Consider the following 13,622-nt stretch of genomic DNA (forward strand, 5'->3'; position numbering starts at 1 on the left):
TTCCTGCACTGAATCTGGATTGATCCCCTAGTCTGATTGTTATGGTGGAGTAGAGCTTTCAGATCATGGTTGAATGCAGGCTGATGGCCCACAGATCCTCATGGATTTCCACTTTGACTTTGCTGACTATTTGAAGTGAATCCTAATTAACACAATGAAGGATAAGGTCAAAGTGAAGACTCCAGACCTTCTCCCCAGTGAGTTGATAGTGGTCACTCGTACCAGTACCTAAAACTCTTAGCCAAGACAACATCAGTCCAGTGACATTAACACTGCACCATTATCTTCCCTCAACCTTTATTTCCTGCAGCAATGTTGTATGGCAACTTATCAATTGCCATTTGAAAATTCAAATGTGGCATCTATCATTTCCATGTATTGATAGTTATGTCCTCAATAGTAATAGGTTTCTTAAACACCATTTACATGTCTTAACCAATGACTTTACCTGATTGCAGTAGTTTTCCTTGTTTCTTGTTGCAACTTGACAGATTTATGCATTTTTCTTCTGATATCAAGCTGAGTGGCCTTGGGTTTGCTGTTTCTCTTTCCTTGAATTAAACCTGGTGGAAATGTAGGACATGCCATTTCAAGCTGTTAAAGTTTTAATCAGATCTGATGTATTTGAGTTAGGAAGGCACTGCATTTTACTATAAAGTGGCCTGGCAATGTAAATGAGAGCAGCTTGACTTAAGCTATGTAAATCTAATGATCTAACACTTTGCCAGGCAACTGTGCCTTGACCTGATCATCAATTATTTCAAACGGACTTCTCTGTAACCCATAAGGAAGGGGTATTTGGTATGGATTATTGCAACCTAGGCTAATACACCAATTACACTGTTAAGGAGCATAATTTATGCAGCCAGTCACAATAGAAGTGGAATATAAACTGCTTTTGTAGTGGCAGCAGAAATGCTTAATGTGACATTGTTCCATAACACACTGCATGAGTGTCAGCACTCAACTGAATAACAATTATGGGGTACATAAGGCCAAGGCAAATAACCACAATAGTCTGGCCAGAATGGTGTTGGCCCAGCCCAGTCCATCTTTTGGTTAAGCAGAATCAACCTAAACTCAGATGGTCATCTAGCATTCAGTTCTCTGAACTATTAAGCCAGAGCCCCAGGCTAGTGTTTCTGGCAATGAACTTCAAAACTTACAATGGGAGATAAATTTCTGTAAATGGAATTAAATCACCTACCTAAGAGCAACCCTATAACTTTTTGATCAAAGTTGAACTGGTTCACTTTCCAGAGAAAGGAGTCTGCTGTTAAATAACTTTATTTGAATGGGAGTGTCACTGTCCATTCTATTCCTTCAAGAAAGTATTGCTGTACTGGCTTTTTGAACCAATGCAGCCTGTGCAGTGTCTTAGGATGGGAGTTCCAGGATTTTAATCTGGTGACAATAGAAAAATGGTGAACAAGTCAGGATAGTGCATGATTGAGTGTTAGTATTTGTGGCACTCCAGCAGAGAATTCAGCCAATCATGCTTGTGTGGGCACTTTGAAGACTTTTTAATGGACCTGAATCTGTTTATGCCCTTTCCCCATAACCCTGCACACTTTCTTTCATTGCCTTCAGGGAGTGTATTCCCTTTCACAACAGCTTGCCATTTTTAAAAATAAAAATCTTTCTCAGTATCCATAATAAATCCTGAGCCTGAAGTTTGGTGTAATGTATCCCAATCCAATGTCAAATTTGTATTCTACAACTGTCCTGGACATTTTCTTGCTCTTTTTGAATAAATGAATTTTGGTGATCCTGCAAGAACATGTCAACACTAAATCTTAATCTGGAGAGAGTTAATCCTTCTTTATTTGAAGGATTAGAGGAACCATCAAACTTGAGTATTTACTTTTGTAATATGAACAATACAGTACAATCCTCCCTTAACCTATTGGCTTAGCCATCAGATTAAGAGCAGTGGCCCCAGCTTAATAGCAAAGTGTATGGAATTGCAACTGCACCCAATAGCAGTTAGCTATCAGGCCTAACTAAGACTTAAAACTTCTAACTATCTTTACTGTCTACAAGTTAAGATTTTGTAGCTCAGGTTGACATTCTAGATATAAGCTTCTTCACTGAGCTAGAAGGTTCATTTTCAGATGTTATCTAGTATGGTGATGAAACATCAGTGAACCTCTGAAGCACTAGGGGTCTGGTTGCCTTTTTGTATTTAGGTTTCCTTAGGTTGGTGATGTATCCCATTTACCACAAAGCACAGGAAATGACAAGTCGATCTGTTAGAGTTCTTGTAGTGCCATGCCTCTAGGAATTCTCATGCATGTCTCTTTGACTTGCCCGAGGATGTATGTGTTGTCCCAGTTGAAGTGGTGTCCTTCACTATGTAAAGATACTAGTGAGAGTGGGTCATGTCCTTTTTTTATAGCTAGCTGATGTTCATGTAGCCTGGTGGCTAGTTTTCTGCCTGTTTCTTCAATGTAGTGTTACAGTTCTTGCATGGTACTTTGTAAATGACATTTAGTCTTGCTTGTCTGTACAGGGCCTTTCAAGTTCATTAGCTGCTGTTTTGGTGTTGGGTTTGTGGGCTGCCTTGAGGCCAAGGGGTCTGAATGGGCTGGCAATATTTCTGAGATGTCTTTGTAGGGGAGTGGCTAAGGTTTCTGGTTGCTTTATCTGCTTGTGTTGCTGAGAAAATCAATGCACTGTGCTCATTGGGTACCTGTTCTTTTTGAATACACTATAGGTGATTTTTTTTTTTCTGTCTGCTTAGTTTCTGCTGCAGTGTGGTGGCACATTGAAATGTTCTAATGCAGTTCAGTTTGTGGGTGTTGGGATGGTTGCTTCTGTAGTTCAGTATTTGGTCTGTATGTTTTCCTGTAGACACTGGTTTGAAGTTCCCCATTAGCTGTTTGCTCTACTGTGCAATCTAGGAATGGCAGTTTGTTGCTTTCCTCTTGAGTGAATTTTATGCCAGTAAGGGTATTATTTGATGGTCTTGAAGGCTTCCTCTAACTTGTTTCGTTTAGTGATAAAGGTGTCATCCATGTAGCAGATGACCTTCTCCACCTCCTTTCTGTTGATTGTAGATAGGAACATGTCCTCTTTCCAGAAGTGAATGATCATTCTTTTTGTTTTATGAACATGGAGGTTATTATTGCACCACAACACTTAAGCATCCCTTCCTATGGTTTTTTGTTGCCTGCCATCCTATCAGTGTCGTCAGCAAACCTGTAACTGGTGTTTGTATGGAATTTGGCTATTGTCATGGGTGCACAGGGCATAGAGTAGGAGGCTGAGAACACATCCCTGGTGGTTGCAATGTTGAAGATTATTATGGTGGTGTAATTATTGTCTATCTGCACTGATTGTGGTCTGTGGGTCAGTAAGCTGAAGATCCAGTTAGAGGGTGGATCTGAGACCTGGTCTTGGTGTTTTGAGATTAGTCTGGTAGAGATTGATGAAGGCAGAGCTTTAATTGAGTAGGAGTCTGAGAGGTGTCCTTTGTTATCCAAATCTTCCAGCAATGAGTGCAGGGCTGGGAAATTGCATCTCCAAAGGACCTGTTGCCAGTAGGCAAAATGCAAAGGATCGAGCTAGGTTGGGAGATATGGACCATGACCAGCCTTTTGAAGCACTTCATGATTGAGGTCAGAAGCATTGGGTAGTAGTCATTTAAGGCACGTTGTATTTGGTACTAGAATGATCTTCCTGAAGCAGGTGAGTACTTCAGATTGTGGCAAAGAGAGGTTGACTGTCAGCTCAAATGTCCACTAGTTGGTCCATACAATCCAAGTGCATGGCCAGGGAATCTTTTTCTGGCCCAGTTACTTCTCTCTGGTTTAGACTCAGGAAGACTGATCCTATGTCTGCAGTGGTGACTGGGCACAGGTGGCAGTGCCACTAGCATTCTGCTCTTAAGCATGGAGGGATGTGCTGTTTTTTTTCTTTTTTGTCCAGTATTTTACTCCATTTTGTTGGCTCTTTATGTAGGCAGGTGTCCATCTGGTTGGTTTTGGTCTCTAACTTGGTCTGGTACTGCCTCTTGGCATCTGTCACTATAACACTGGAGAACAGTACTGAAGGCAGGTCTGTCACTGAAGGTACAAGTAGAGATAAATCTCTTTCTGATCAGGCTACTGTACTAATGGGACTGGTCTGGCACAGTACTGATAAAGGAAAGTCTGTTTCTATAATAGATCCATTATTGGAGACAGGATTTTTGACTGCTTAACAGCATGGTCCTGATGGGGGACAAGTCTGAACTCTAATACTAGATAGTGTTAGTAGGAACAGGTCTATCACAGTATTAGCACTGGTAGGGACAGACCTGTTGCAGCATTACACTAGAATATTGTAAAGACCAGTCTGTCACTGCCTATCACTACCACATACCACTAGTAAATTATTTTGTTGCTATATAACTGGTACAGTACTGGTGGGCACAGATGTCACAATATAATACTGCAGTGATGCATTCAGATCTGGATAAGTGGAGACCAGTCAATCACTATACCCCACTGGGAAGTAATACTGTGGGGATTGGGCATCATTACACTGGGATATTGGACTTATGGGAACAGATCTGTTACTGTTACCATAATAGTTTGTCCCTGCATAATACTGGAGAGGAGGGGGGTGTCACTGTGTAACATGGGTGCAATACTGATGGGGAAAGACTTTTTGCTGTATAAAACTGGGATCTACTAACAGGCTTGTCCTTGGATAATACCAGAGTACTGTGCTAGTGACTATGGGTCTTAATGAATAACATGGGTACAGTAATACTGACTAGAGTTGGCCAATATTTAAGCTGTTACCAGTGCATACAGGTCTGTATAATTCTGGGGTACAGTACTAGTGTCAAATCTGTTGCTACATAACACTAGGATGCAACTGTGATCCCAGCTGAGATTGCTGGATGAGAAACATCTAGCTTGATTGTAATTTTGAAATTAGAGGTGACAGTTCAGAAATGAGCATCCAATACTGCAGGTCTAGTTTTAACAATACAACACTTACGATGGGAACAGGTGTCATTCCAATGAGTACATTACTAGTGGAAACAGATCTGTCACATTATAACATTAAGGTGTGTTACTAGTGGTACCAGTCTTTGATTTACAGTAGTCAGGGAAAGGTCTATCTTCCCCAATTCATTGGGATGGGCTTAGCCAACTGAAAATAAAGTCCCTGTATTATTAATCTTAAATGTCTCAAGTAATTCTGAAAAGAATCTGATTTCCTGCCTGTCTGACAACAGCTGGTATGAACTTCTGCATTCTGGTTTCATACCCATAAAAAGCTGGCTTCCCCTGGTCTGGATAGTGTCAACCTTTAGTCAAAAGTAATTTTCCTCCATTGCCTTACACCCTTAGAATCCACTAGCTTGTATTAGCCCTATTTAAGATCCAATTAACAAATTATTCCAGCAGCAATATATGTAAATGATTGTGCCAATTTTAAAAAATTGTCTAAATCAGTGATTCAGAATCCTTTTTTTAAAGAGATATCAATCTGGATCTGCTAGTCATGCAATACTGTGTATTTGTACCTTTGGGTACATGGGAGAACATATGACAGGTATACCAACATTTTAAATTTGGACATGCAAAATAGTTTGCATAAATAACAAATTTTCTTTTTCCTGTTTAAATGTTAGTATCAAGATTCAACAATGTTGACAGTACAGCAGATTTATCTCCATCTGGAGATTTATGGAATGGTTCACCAACCTGTCGTAATACCAAATTTACTTTCACTAATTTGGTAAAGTTGGCTCACTCTGGCAGCAGTTCTGCTTGCCCTGTTTATAGGAAGGATAATTAAACTGGAGAGCTTTCAGAAAGGACTTACCAGAATGTTGCTGGTAATGGAAGGTTTGAGATTAAACATAGACTGGAAAGTCGGAGTTATCCTCAGTGGAACATAGGAGGTTGAGGGTGACGTCTTGAGGGGTATAGATAAGATGAATGACGAGGGTTTTCCTGTGGGATGGGGGAGGGGCTCAAAACTAAGGGGCAGATTAAAGTGAGATTTTGAAAGGAATGGGGGCAACCTTCCACAGTCTGTGGAATGAACTACCAGAGGAAGTGATGGATGCAAATATAGTTCTGATGTTTAAAAGGCATTTGGATAAAGTTTAGAGTAATATGTGCCAACTTCAGGCAGGTGGGACTAGTTTAGTTTGGGAACACAGTTGTTGTGGATTGACTGACTAGACCAAAGGGTCTGCTTTCATGCTGTGACTCATGACCAATTTCACATTAAATTGGAGTGTCATGCTGTGGGTGGCATAGGGGCACCAATAAGCTTCTATGCTGACTTAGTTCTGTTGGATTATTGCTATTTCCAGATGTTAAAATCTGGAAGATGCTAGTCATACCTAGGTGTCATTGAGAAGATGGTAGATACCATCTATAAACTGCTGACTAGATTGCTAATGTCACTGCAATGATATGGAGTCCAAATTCCACTGCCCTTTTACTTGTGCAGACTGTATCTTATGGGCTGTGACACCATGTGCTAACTGGGACTGACTAAGATAAGATGTAGCAGGATTTTGAGGGGCTGTGGCCTACTTACAGCTGAAGAAGGGCATTCAACTTTAATACCTACTGACCCTGTTTTACTCTTGTTCTTCGTTTACCCTCAAGTCAGGTGATCAACTCTGGTTCAATGACTAATGTAAGATCACCCTGAAAACAACACAAGTTGACATTTCAACTTTACAAAGCTACAACAGCAGGACTAGCAAGCTGTGGAAGCAACATGCTAAGTTAACCCACCAGCTATAGATCATTTCAAACACTCAATTCTGCTGCACCTAGTAAAAACATTAACTGGAAGGTTCCAAAAACCTCCCTTAAGTGGAAAGTCTGGTATGTTAAGGTAAAAGAGACTGAGGTGATTGCAATCATATTCAGAAAAAGTACTAGGTCCTAATATTCCCCCATTGTCTATCTTTATCTAATTCTATTCATGCTAATTCACATGGAAAGCCTCCTTTAACCAACTCATCCCACACTGACTCCGGACCACCTTCTAAACCAGCAGAGTTCAGACCCGAACAGGCCAAACAGTACAGACTACAGATTCAAAAACACCAGCAACAGTTCTCCTTCAAAATCCTCCACTCCACATTCACAGCAATGTACCGGCACCTAAACTCTCTACAGTCAGCCCTGCCTCAGCTGAGGGCCACACTCTAAGTTCTCCTGAGGTTGTAGTACATACTCTCAGCAATCAGTATTTCAATTCCATCTCAAACATCAAAAACTAAGTACAACAAACTTTTATGTACCCACTCCATAACCAGCGCTCTTCAAACATTCCAGAAGATTCCCCTGCTCTCAGAAACAACTCAGACGCCATTAGCCATTCGGCTGATGCAGCTACCACCCCCATACTGATTGATGTCACTTCCGCCCTCATCATGGCCACTCCCACAACCACTTCCACCCCTCGCAATTCCTCATGCATCTCACGTGTAGTACTGTCCCCATGACTTGTCTGGACTTATCCTACCTGCCTATCTTCTTTTCCACCTATCCACTCCACCCTCTCCTCCCTGACCTATCACCTTCATCCCCTCCCCCACTCACCCATTGTACTCTATGCTACTTTCTCCCCACCCTAACCCTCCTCTAGCTTATCTCTCCACACTTCAGGCTCACTGCCTGAAATGTCGATTTCGCTGCACTTTGGATGCTGCCTGAAGTGCTGGAAGAGCACAGCAGCACTAATCCAGAATGAAGAGACTGCACTATCAGCCCTGAAAATCCCAGAACTGGCTGTGCTCTACTGAAGCTTTTTCATTGTAGCTGCAATATTGGCATCTAACTCAACAAGGTGGAAGACTGCCCATTTATGTCCTGTTCACACAGCAGAAGAAATTCAACCTGGCCAATTGTCTGAGCATGAGTTAAGTAGTGTCAAGCTGTGCTTATTCAGCAACAACCTGCTCTCATATTCAGTTTGTTCTATCAGTGTCACTGGGCACTTAACCTCATTACAGGTTTAATCTAAACATGGACAAAGTGGCTGAACTCAGTTAGGAGAAAACAAATGCCCTTCATATCAAATGTTACTGGACTGAGTACAGCAGCGAGGAAACCTAGCAAAACTGAAAAGGAAACAGGGAAACATCTGCATTGGTTGGAATCATACCTGCCAAAGAAAGATTTCTCAATGTTGATCTGTGGTTCTTTAGCATGGTGGCCTAGGTCAACTACTTTCTGATTTCCCCAGCAGTGACTCCCATCCCCAACATAAGAAGGGACACTTGCTGTTCAATAAAGCATGTTCAGTTCCATTCATGATCTTCAGCTACTAAAGCCATCCATAGTTGCACAAAGAAGAATTTTGACAATAATCAGGCCTCTGATGAATAACATTTGTCACATTCCTGTCAAAAAACAACATGATCACATCCAACAATCGAATCCAACCATCTCCTCTTAATGATCAATAATACTGTTATCATAGAATTTCCCATCTTATCTACCTATGGTGGGGATTTCCAATGGAAAGCCATTTAACTAGTTCAGCTATATAAATATTGTGGCTAGAAAAGGAAGTGAGGCTGGGTAATTTCCCGCTAACTGAAACACCTGATTTTCCCCCAAAGCCCCAATTCAGTAGTGTGGTGGAATACTCTCCACCTACCTCAAACTCAATATTATCCAGCATAACCATCAAACCATTTGATCAGTATTCTGCCCATAAATATTCCCCCTTTTCGGCATGCACATTTACAAAGGATATTCTGCAGCAACTTGCTAAGGCTTATTTAACAGCAGCCTCCAAATCCAGGATGTTTACCATCCTGAAAAACAAGGGCAATAGATGCCTAGAAGATGTATTGCTTTCCTGCCTGCATCTCCAGTTACCCTCTTTCCATAGTCTGTGTGGCACTGGAAAAGCACTGCAGGTCAGGCAGTATCTGAGGAGCAGGAGAGTCAACAGTTTGGGCATAAGCCCTTCAAGAATGTGTTTTTTTTGGGGGGGGGGGGGGGAGGATATGCTGAGATAAATAGGGTGGAGGTGGAGAAGGTAGTAATAGGGTGATGCAAGTGGGGAGGGTGGAGTGGATTGGTAGGAAGGAAGATGGACAGGTCAAGAGGGTGTTGCTAAATTAAAGGGTTGGATCTGGGATGAGGTGGGGGGAGGGAGGATTTGGAAACCAGTGAAATCACTGTTGATACCATGTGGTTGAAGATGAGGCATTCTTCCTCCAGTCATGGGGTGGCTTGGATTTGGTGGCTGAGGCAGCCCAGGACTTGCATGTCCATGGGGGAGTTGGAGTTGAACTGGTCAGCCATGGGGCTGTTTGGTGTTATGTCCTGGAGATGTTCCCTGAAACATTCCGAGAGTTGGTGTCCTGTCTCCCTGATATAGAGACTACACAGAGAACAACATGCACAGTAGATGAGGTGTTTGGATATTCAGGAAAATCTCTACCGGATGTGAAAAGATCCTGTGGGGCCTTGGTTAGAGGTTGGAGGAGGGGTGTGGGGGTTTGTGGGCACAGGATTTACACCTCTTGCAATGGCAAGGAAGGTGGGGAGGGTGAGTTGGTTGGTGGATATAGACCTAATGAGGAAGTCAAGGGAATAGTCTCTGTGGATGCAGATAAGGGTGGGAAGGGAAATATATCTCTGGGGTCTAAATTGTGTAGCCAGAGATTAGGGAGGAGAAGATGAGAATTATGGGGTTCAAGGGTGGAGGTGCAGGAGGTGGAGATGATGGGCTGGAAGGCATTGTTGATCACGTGGGAGGGTAAATTATGGACCTTAATGTTTTGTACGAGGTCAGACCATTTCAAAATATCTCAAGCAAGTAGCCCAGGCCCTAACTTTGATATTTGTATTAAGGAAGCATAACAGATATTCCAGGAGGGATGCAATTGGTCCAACTACTTAGTTTTAAACAAAACAGATTTTATTTATAAGATTACCAAATAAAAAGAGAATGGAATACAGAATAACTTTAACCTCTCTGAAAATATGGATTATCCCAACTTAACGATGTCGTTTCCAACACTTGCAACAATCCCCATAAACACCCCTTGGCACAAAAGGCACAGGGTCTTATAGAAGAGAATGAGATGGCAGCATGGAACACTCTTCCACATCACTGTTTCTTGGACCAGCAGCCTCCAAATGCCTGACTGCTTTCAGTGAACAGCCAGATTACCAAAACCAAAGAGAAGCTGAGCTGGCCACTCTCCTTTCACTGTACAAGTTTTTTTTTCCACTTGTTTTTATTTTTAAAAAAACACTTAAAAGCCTGAGGGATAGTCCAGGTAGTTGTGGGAGTTGGTGGGTTTGAAATAAAAGATGTCTGTGAGTTGGTTGCCTGAGATGGAGAGGTCCTGGAAGAGGAGGGAGGTATCTGAGATGGTCCAGGTGTACTTAAGGTCAGGGTGGAAGGTGTTAGTGAAGTTGATAACTGTTCAATCTCCTCATGAGAGCATGAGGTGGCGCTCACACAGTCATCAATGCAACAGAGGAAAAGGTGGGGAATGATACCAGTGTAACTGCAGAAGATGGACTATTCCACATATCCTGTATGGATGCCATTGGCTACCTGTTTGATCTGAAGGAAGCATTCCCATACTTCTTGATACCTTTCTGATAGGTCAAAAGTCTATCTAATTTAGTCTTGAATATATTCAGTGGTCTTGTTTCCACAGCTGTCTGAGGAAGAGAAGTCCAAAGACCTAAGACTCTGAAATGGGAGACCCCTACCTTTAAATTGTGCCTTGGCTCTAACCTCCTCAACAAGGGGAAATATCTTCTCCATACCATTCTTTCAAGCTCCCTCAGAAACTTGTGTTTCAATAAGGTCACATCTGATATATCTCAAACCTAATATGTTTATATGCAACTTGTACATTTCCCCATAACACATTAAGAACTAGCCTAATGAATGAACCTTCCAAGAGGTAACTGTTCATATTGATATAAAAAAAACACGTTGGGTAATTTACTTGTCCTGTGATTAGCTCTGCACTATTTTGCCAATGTTGGCTAATAGTAGCAGCTTCTTGATTAGTAATCATTGTTGTCTCTCTCTTCTCTTCTGAATGCAGGAGTGCATTCCTAGCCTTAGCCCTAATGTAGGGAGCACTATTTCACAGACCTCAGTCCCTTTTCCCATTTTTACATTCCCAAATTAACTGTGGGAATTGGACTTCTCACCATAAAGGCATTTGCTGATCACTGTCAGGTTACAGATCGGTAATAGGGAATGTGTATCATGCTTGAATATGGTTCCTTCAGGCCCAAGGCCTCAAACATTCATCACTACAATACTCTGTACAGAATGGGAAACAAACCTCCATTATTTGTTTTTGTACATAACGATCAAATAGCTTGCTTCAGCTAAAACCTTCACCTGTGCTTTATTACTTGAATATTCCTTAGTGCTCCTTATAGACTGTCAGCAGGCTTGCAGTTTAGATACTTAGTTTTTTTTATGTAGTTTGCTTACCATGGCCAGTTTTCGAGGCATTTTACATACTGCTAATCTAACAAAGCCGTGAAGACATTTTGTAGAATTGCATTACATAACACACTATTTTAATTTCAAATCACAAACTCAAAGATTACTATTAATTAAGTAGCCATAAGCCAGCAACAGATGAATGATTAGATTCCCTACAGTGTGGAAACAGTCCCTTCGGCCCAACAAGTCCACACTGACCCTTCGAAGAGAAATCCACCCCCCTGTATTTACCCCTGACTAACCCACCTAACACTACGGGCAATTTAGCATAGCCAATTCACCTGGCCTGCACATCTTTGGACTGTGGGAGGAAACCAGAGCACCTGGAGGAAACTCAAGCAGACACTGGGAGAATGTGCAAACTCCACATAGACAGTAGGTAGGAATTGAACCCAGGTCCCTCGTGCTGTGAGGCAGCAGTGATAATCACTGTGCTGCCCCTAATTAGAAGTAGCATTTCAAGTGTGTTATTATTCAAGAATAAATAATTAAAATTAAAAGCTGAATATTACCCCTACTAAATATGTAACTGTGTTTGAAAAGTGCCTTTTAAAAGCAGACGGTGAGAAGTATAGAAACAAGGTATGTCCAAAGTGTTATCATTATCTCTCTTAAAACAATAGGCACACTTAATGGTTCATTTATGATAAGGCAAATTAACTATATTGGCTAAATGTTAAGGGTAATATGTATGTGGTTGCTTCAATCAAATTGATTATTATCATATTACTAACAAATTATACCTTGACAACTTTTCCCGAAGGGGTTGGTTAATCCCAGAATAAGATATGAAAATAAGGTCGAGAATAATTTTCTTGACTACTCCTTTGATTCCATATGAAGGGACTCACTATGTTGGGCCAGGTTAACCTAGTTTTATTTAGGGACGGTTTTGATCTGTCTCCCTGTGAATATGAGGTTTATGGAGGGACAGATATCAGTCTCTGTAAGCCAAGTTTCTGGCAGTGCGAGGAATGGATGTATACTTCTCCTTGGACCACAAAGATTTCCTAACAGTGACAAAGTTGTGGATTGTCCCCCTCCATCTTAAAAACTATTAAAGACAGAGAACAGACTTTTATGTATAGTACATTCTTAAGAGGACAGCTTGAATGTGGCAGGCCGGTATTCATTATAAATGAGTTTAGAAGAGAGAAAATCTTTTAACATAAAAGGTTTTTATGAGGCTTGACAAAGTTGCTCCCCCTTGTGGGAGGATCAGGACTGGATGGCATAATCTGAGTAAATGTACATCCATTTAAAACAGAGCATAAAAACATGAGTTGTTGTAAGGTATTACATAGACTGGAAAGTCAAAATGGCTTTACCTGTTGCTAAGACTTTTCTGGGGTTATAAAATTTTAAGTGCATTGTTTGAATCAATATTTTTTAATAACCTGTAAATTGCTGTGCCAAACTGGTATTCACAACTGTACCAATAGATACAATAAAATCTAAGCATCTCTTGCATACTGCAAGTGATGTGAAATATCTTTCAACATCATACTCTTTAAATATAGGCTTTAAATTAAAATATCTAGTTCCATCAAATCCTCACGGAAATCAGATTCATCTTCCGAACTACTCTCTAAGCTTTCCTCTAGCTAAATCATGCAGTATGACTTCAGTGTCTTTGAAGTCCAAGCTTTTGAAATAATTTATTTCTCCTCTTCATTTCTCCTTACTTTTTTTAAGATCCTCGTCCCATTTTGAACTTTATTTCCAGTTACCTTTCTTCCAGTTTGGTTTTTTAAAAAAATTCTAATTTAATCTTCCAGTAGCGACATCAATTTCCAGTTTCTCTCATTAATTCTAAATATTAGAACAATTCCTCTTCCTCCAGGAGGCTAAGGAAATTCCACATCCATAAGGATGCACCATAGAAAGCATTCTATCTGGATGCATCACGACTGGTTTGGCAACTGATCTGCCTAGGACTGTAAGAAACTACAAAAGATTATGAATACAGCCCAGGCCATTGTGCAAACCAACTTTTCATCCATTGACTCCACTTCTCCATGCCTCAGATGTAACATCAAAGACTTCACCCACCCTGGTTATAAGCTCTTCTAACCTCATCAGCAGGCAGAAGATAAAAAGGGTGAAAGAACAGCTTCAAAAATTTAAATAACATTCTTCAA

This window comes from Hemiscyllium ocellatum, chromosome 13, assembly GCF_020745735.1.
Source record: "Hemiscyllium ocellatum isolate sHemOce1 chromosome 13, sHemOce1.pat.X.cur, whole genome shotgun sequence".
Classification (NCBI taxonomy): Eukaryota; Metazoa; Chordata; class Chondrichthyes; order Orectolobiformes; family Hemiscylliidae; genus Hemiscyllium; species Hemiscyllium ocellatum.